The 7,804-nt window shown below is 44.2% G+C and overlaps 1 pseudogene; it reads left to right on the plus strand.

Annotated features, from left to right (window-relative positions):
• LOC112069690 (roundabout homolog 2-like) overlaps positions 1–7,804 on the plus strand; it is a 141,846-nt pseudogene that overhangs the window by 115,161 nt on the left and 18,881 nt on the right.

Raw genomic sequence — 7,804 nt, forward strand, 5'->3', positions numbered from 1 at the left:
TGCCCTGGGCTTACTGTTGTTAGTTTATTACTCCCAGTCTTTATCAGACTATCCTCCTCCCAGTCCTAATATCTCTCATGTTCTGCTGCAACATTGTTGCAATCCAATCATCTTTGACGGGAACATTTCTGCCCGGGAACAGCTAAAATCTTATAGGGAAAATGGTGAAATAACTAAATTCTCCATCTACTGCTAAAGCAATATGCTGTTTTTCTCTGTCTCTGACCTCATCCGTACTGGATCATAGGATGCATTTCCAAAATATCCCTGAGTGTTGATGGACCGTTCTTTTTGATGACATTGAGCTAATTTGTAGCCATGTCCTTGTCTGGACAGTCTTATAGATTACATGGTGTTGCATGGCACAAGATGTAGGGTTCCCTGAAATGTTGCTTTTTTGTGGCTCTGAGCAACGTGATTATAGGCCTTTGGCAGTGAGGGTTAACCAACAGATGACAGATACAAGTGTACCAAGAGGCCTCCAAGGATGGTTTTCACTAGCCTGTATGTGTGGCTGGCATGTCAACTGGGGAGTATTTTCTGGATTGAGATGTGAGGTGTCCGTTGGCAAACTGATAGTGGAGTCTGCACAAATGTGGATTCCTAGAAAGGACTCCAAACTCAGTTTATCTCCCAGTTCTCTCAGTCCTCAGAACAACATGCAATGCTCATATCACAAATACACAAACTCACACATGCAATGGTCATAGATATGTTATCTTCATTTCAAGGACAGTTTGGAAATGAACAGACAAAAGACTTATGCTCATATGTCCTCTATATTGGGGACTTGTGCTCATATGTCCTCTATTTAGGGGACTCATGCTCATATGTCGTCTATATAGGGACTCATGCTCATATGTCCTCTGTTTAGGGGACTCATGCTCATATGTCGTCTATATTGGGGACTCATGCTCATATGTTCTCTGTTTAGGGGACTCATGCTCATATGTCCTCTATTTAGGGGACTCATGCTCATATGTCCTCTGTTTAGGGACTCATGCTCATATGTCCTCTATATTGGGACTCATGCTCATATGTCCTCTATTTGGGGACTCATGCTCATATGTCGTCTATATAGGGACTCATGCTCATATGTCCTCTATATTGGGGATCATGCTCATATGTTCTCTGTTTAGGGGACTCATGCTCATATGTCCTCTATTTAGGGGACTCATGCTCATATGTTCTCTGTTTAGGGGACTCATGCTCATATGTTCTCTATATTGGGGACTCATGCTCATATGTCCTCTAAATTGGGGACTCATGCTCATATGTCCTCTATATTGGGACTTGTGCTCATATGTTCTCTATATAGGGACTCATGCTCATATGTTCTCTGTTTAGGGGACTCATGCTCATATGTTCTCTAAATAGGGGACTCATGCTCATATGTTCTCTATTTAGGGGACTCATGCTCATATGTTCTCATTTAGGGGACTCATGCTCATATGTTCTCTGTTTAGGGGACTCATGCTCATATGTTCTCTATATTGGGACGTGTGATATAGTCCTCTATTGGGGACTCATGCTCATATGTCCTCTATATTGGGGACTCATGCTCATATGTCCTCTATATTGGGACTTTTCTCATATGTCCTCTATTTAGGGACTCATGCTCATATGTCCTCTATATTGGGGACTTGTGCTCATATGTCCTCTAAATAGGGACTTATGCTCATATGTCCTCTATATAGGGATTCATGCTCATATGTCCTCTAAATAGGGGACTCATGCTCATATGTCCTCTATATTGGGGACTCATGCTCATATGTCTCTTAAATAGGGGACTCATGCTCATATGTCTCTAAATAGGGGACTCATGCTCATATGTCCTCTATATTGGGGACTCATGCTCATATGTCCTCTATATTGGGGACTCATGCTCATATGTCCTCTATATTGGGGACTCATGCTCATATGTCCTCTAATAGGGGACTCATGCTCATATGTCCTCTATATAGGGGACTCATGCTCATATGTCCTCTAAATAGGGGACTCATGCTCATATGTCCTCTATATTGGGGACGTGTGATCATATGTCCTCTATTTAGGGGACTCATGCTATATGTCCTCTATATTGGGGACTTGTGCTCATATGTCCTCTAAATAGGGGACTTATGCTCATATGTCCTCTATATAGGGGACTCATGCTCATATGTCCTCTAAATAGGGGACTCATGCTCATATGTCCTCTATATTGGGGACTCATGCTCATATGTCCTCTAAATAGGGGACTCATGCTCATATGTCCTCTAAATAGGGGACTCATGCTCATATGTCCTCTATATTGGGGCCTCATGCTCATATGTCCTCTATATTGGGGACTCATGCTCATATGTCCTCTATATTGGGGACTCATGCTCATATGTCCTCTAAATAGGACTCATGCTCATATGTCCTCTATATAGGGGACTCATGCTCATATGTCCTCTAAATAGGGGACTCATGCTCATATGTCCTCATATAGGGGACTCATGCTCATATGTCCTCTATATAGGGGACTCATGCTCATATGTCCTCTATATAGGGGACTCATGCTCATATGTCCTCTAAATAGGGGACTCATGCTCATATGTCCTCTATATAGGGGACTCATGCTCATATGTCCTCTATATAGGGGACTCATGCTCATATGTCCTCTAATAGGGACTTATGCTCATATGTCGTCTATATAGGACTCATGCTCATGTCCTCTATATAGGGCCTCATGCTCATATGTCCTCTATATAGGGGACTTATGCTCATATGTCGTCTATATAGGGACTCATGCTCATATGTCCTCTATATAGGGACTCATGCTCATATGTCCTCTATATAGGGGACTCATGCTCATTGTCCTCTATATAGGGGACTTATGCTCATATGTCCTCTATATAGGGGACTTATGCTCATATGTCCTCTATATTGGGGACTCATGCTCATATGTCCTCTATATAGGGAAAACACAGAGCCCCTAGAGCCTGCAGCCTTTTCCTGTCTAGGACAAGTGATCTGAGGCCTGCGGACCACACTGAGGACAACTGAGAAAGATAACAGTGGGCTTTAGATGTCAAAGATCACCTGAGATAAAGAGAGCCCCCCCACCCCACCCTCACTGTCACCAAATAATTTAAACCCCAATCTAGACGTAGGCCTGGCTGGCAGATTTATAAAGATGGATGGGGCAGAGCAGAGGAGAATCCAGTCTCAGAGGGGTGTGAGGGGAAATGGATGGGGAAGGGGAGCTCTCTCTTTCTCTCTCTCTCTTGCGTAATCAAATCAATGACAGTGTAATAGACTCTCAGTGAATTCTATTATGGCCACACAGACGCCATGGACCCATTCATTATGATGATGTTCTGAAGTGAGAGATTTCATTGTGRACCCACACCTCTAGTGAGATATTTCATTGTGGACCCACACCTCTAGTGAAACGGGGACACTAAGGGATGGCTGGAGGACCGGGGTCTACCCTCTGCTTCTTTACTGCTGCTCTCTCCCTGTTTCTATGGAGATTTGAGGCCTTTCAGCAAATCAATCAATGGAAGCACACTTTTCATTACTTGTCCTTGAGGTTCTTCTATGTGAGGCTGCTGACAGGCATGGCTCATTGAATCCGTTTGTTTGAGAATGTGGGTGACTTTTAGAAGGAGATGACCTGTTTGAAATGACCTGTTTCGAAATGAAGGAATGTTCAGCTTTATATGTTCAATCGATTTCTGTTGSCAATATCTGTTTGTTAGACTGACAGTGAATACTTCACATAGCCACCCATGTTATATGGTTTTATAGATTTTTCTAGTAATTGAATTCTTCATGTTGTCTGAGTCAATCGTTCTAACTCGCTCCATCTCTGCTGTTCATAGGTGGTAAGGGGGGTAAGAAGAAGAAGGCCAAGGTTGGCKCCAAACCCACCAAGGCTAACGGCTCCAGCTGGGCCAACGTGCCCCTGCCCCCTCCACCTGTACACCCTCTCCCTGGCACCGAGATGGACCACTACCCCAACGAGCACTATGAAGGAGGAGGGTACGAGCCACACCCACCATAACATACACTCCATACATCCATGGAGATGCAAAACAGTCCCCACTCTGCCCATACAGTCCAACTAGATTCTACCACACTGATTAGAACAATTATATGTATCTATCATTGTCTGATCCTTCATTCAGGCTTTGCCGAAAGTGAGACAGTTACTCCTAATAGGGGATTAGGGGACAACATTAGCTTTTACATGTATATACAGTACACTGTTGAGTTCAAGTAGAATCCCACCAACTACTGTGTGTTATTATAGGACATTGTCGTGCTCCTGGCTAGCTGTTCCTCTCTGGCTAATTACACCAGAGAAGTAGAGGGATCTGTATGTTACTGTCTCCCCAGGCAGGCAGGATGGACAGAGACGGTTTCACATCAATCTATCTGCTCATCCCATATTTTTATCTGAGGGAGAAACTTCATGAGTGCATTGTTTAACCATTGCAGTCTCCTGCGGCAAGCGGGATTGACAAATCAATCTATTCTGCTGATTCTCTTTCTGAGGGAAAGAATGTCAGGACTACATTGTTTCAAGCTGGGAGAGAGGGAAMGACCCAAAACAGAGATAAAAATAGAGAGATTCCACAGTGAGCTCTCTCCACTAACTGAGTATGAGGGAAACATTTTACTCAAACTATTTTCTCTTTTCCACGTTGCCTAGCCTCTCTCTGCTCTTTTCCCACCAAATTACCCTCAAGCAACTGTTATTGTTAGTAGACTGTCAGGCGTCCGGTTCCTTCATGTAAAGTCTGCCTTTAGTCAGGGGAGGTGTAAGCTAAAAATGTTAGTTGTATCCCAAAATAGATTCACTCACACATACTATCTCATTTAACTGTGTGTCTGCCTAGTTGAGGKGTGCTGTCCTCTAACCTTCATCTTCAGTCTGGGACACTCATCTGGTTTAATAGGCTATCTGGCAAATGAGGAGTCCTCTGCACTGTAAATCTGAGCCTCCTAATGACCACAGATTTAAACAGTTATGTCCTATGGAGTGTGCACTGACAAATTCCTTTAATTAACATTTTCTTTACGACTAGTGTTATTTCAGCATGTATAAGCGCCGTTATGGGAAATTAAAACCTCACTCCCTCCACTGCTCCATTACTCGTATGTACAAAGTCCTTTGACAAGGTCACACTAGTCTGAAGTCCTTTAGAATGTTTGACAAGGTCACACTAGTCTGAAGTCCTTCAGAACGTTTGACAAGGTCACACTAGTCTGAAGTCCTTTAGAACTTTGACAAGGTCACACTAGTCTGAAGTCCTTCAGAACGTTTGACAAGGTCACATAGTCTGAAGTCCTTTAGAACTTTGACAAGGTCACACTAGTCTGAAGTCCTTTAGAACGTTTGACAAGGTCACACTAGTCTGAAGTCTTTAGAATGTTTGACAAGTCACACTAGTTCTGAAGTCCTTTAGAACGTTTGACAAGGTCACACTAGTCTGAAGTCCTTTAGACGTTGACAAGGTCACACTAGTTGAAGTCCTTTAGAATGTTGACAAGGTCACACTAGTCTGAAGTCCTTTAGAACGTTTGACAAGGTCACACTAGTCTGAAGTCCTTTAGAACGTTTGACAAGGTCACACTAGTCTAAAGTCTTTAGAACGTTTGACAAGGTCACACTAGTCTGAAGTCCTTTAGAATGTTTGACAAGGTCACACTAGTCTGATCCTTTGAACGTTTGACAAGGTCACACTAGTCTGAAGTCCTTTTGAACATTTGACAAGGTCACACTAGTCTGAAGTCCTTTAGAACGTTTGACAAGGTCACATAGTCTGAAGTCCTTTAGAACGTTTGACGTCACATTAGTCTGAAATCCTTTAGAATGTTTGACAAGGTCACACTAGTCTGAAGTCCTTTAGAACTTTGACAAGGTCACACTAGTCTGAAGTCCTTTAGAACGTTTGACAAGGTCACACTAGTCTGAAGCTCTTTAGAACCTTTGACAAGGTCACACTAGTCTGAAGTCCTTTAGAACTTTTGACAAGGTCACACTAGTCTGGAGTCCTTTAGAACGTTTGACAAGGTCACACTAGTCTGAAACCTTTAGAACGTTTGACAAGGTCACACTAGTCTGAAGTCCTTTAGAACGTTTGACAAGGTCACACTAGTCTGAAGTCTTTAGAACGTTTGACAAGGTCACACTAGTCTGAAGTCCTTTAGAAAGTTTGACAAGGTTACACTAGTCTGAAGTCCTTTAGAATGTTTGACAAGGTCACACTAGTCTGAAGTCCTTTAGACGTTTTGACAAGGTACACTAGTCTGAAGTCCTTAGAATGTTTGACAAGGTCACACTAGTCTGAAGTCCTTTGAACGTTTGACAAGGTCACACTAGTCTGGCACGTCACCAAAAGAAGACAGTCTAGTCTTTTCAGACTAGTGTTCTCTTACCCCCCTCCTCCTCCTCTCTCCTCTCTCTCTCTCTCTCTCTCTCTCTCTCTCTCTCTCTCTTCTCTCTCTCTCTCTCTCTCTCTCTCTCTCTCTCTCTCTCTCTCGCTCTCTCTCTCTCTTTGTGTGGCCACCCCAGGTATGAGAGTGATGGCTGGGGTCCTCCCATGCCCGTGCAGACCTACCTCCACCAGGGAATGGAGGATGAGCTAGAGGAGGAGGAAGAGAGGGTCCCCACCCCACCCATGCGTGGAGTGGCCTCGTCTCCAGCAGCGGTGTCCTTCGGTCAGCAGTCCACGGCCACCCTCACGCCCTCTCCCCGGGAGGAGYTGCAGCCCATGCTCCAGGCCCACCTAGACGAGATCACCCGTGCCTACCAACTGGACATRGCCAAACAGACATGGTACGTACTCCCACTGGAGGGGAATACTACAGAAACAGTACAAGGTTCAAATGGGGTGATATGAGAACGGCTACTATGGATATTGTGCTGGATGTGTTTTTCTTTCATTATCTATTTATTTCTCCCTTCAATGTTTTATTTAGGTGTTATTTTAGCTAAACAGTGACAGCGTTGCGCAGAATAGAAACGCTCATGAATCATGTCATTTGAATGGSCCAGTGTTGCCACTTACATGACTATCCCTTCTGACTTGTTAAGGCTGCATCCCACACCCATGCTGCTACACATAACGTTGTTGTGGTGCTCATGCACGGMRRATGAAGGCCGTGTTTCATCCTGTCAGAAGAGAGGTAGAGAACAAAGGATGAAGAGAGGGAGAGAACGAAGGATGAAGGGAGGGAAAGAGGGAGAGACTGGCATCCATTCATTACAGTAGAGGGAATAGGGAAGACTTGTCAGGAAGGAGCTGTGGTGTTAGCCGGTAATGACTGCATTGGGTTTGAGAGCATCTTTTGACAACAGGAAAGAGCCAGTAATTACATCAGAATCAGAATCCCTCTCGCCGCAGACCGCCTCAAAGACACTACGTCGCTCTTTAAACAAACGGGGCTGTCAGCCACGTGAGGCGGGCGCGGAGCGGAGTGGCTGCTTGAGGGGTGACAGCCTCGTGTCGACAGGCCTAGAGAGCGGGCCCATTGTACCCTCTTCAACTGCAATTACAGGGTCATTGTGTTGGCATGGAAGGAGGAGAGACGTAGAATTAGTGGAATTGTCCCAATTCATTCAAAGCRGCAGAATCTGAAAGAATTTCTAAATTTAGCTTGACAGTTCCTTTCGTCTATSTCGGATTCCTTCTTTATGTCATCCTGTCTTTCATTCACCAGCTTTGTCTTTCTTGATGTCTTTTGACATTCAGGCTATGAGGGGTGGCCAGTCCTCTTCTGGCTGTGCCGGGTGGAGATTATAACAGAACATGGCAAGATGTGTCAAAAT

The sequence above is a fragment of the Salvelinus sp. IW2-2015 genome, unplaced genomic scaffold, assembly GCF_002910315.2.
Source record: "Salvelinus sp. IW2-2015 unplaced genomic scaffold, ASM291031v2 Un_scaffold1081, whole genome shotgun sequence".
Taxonomy (NCBI): Eukaryota; Metazoa; Chordata; class Actinopteri; order Salmoniformes; family Salmonidae; genus Salvelinus; species Salvelinus sp. IW2-2015.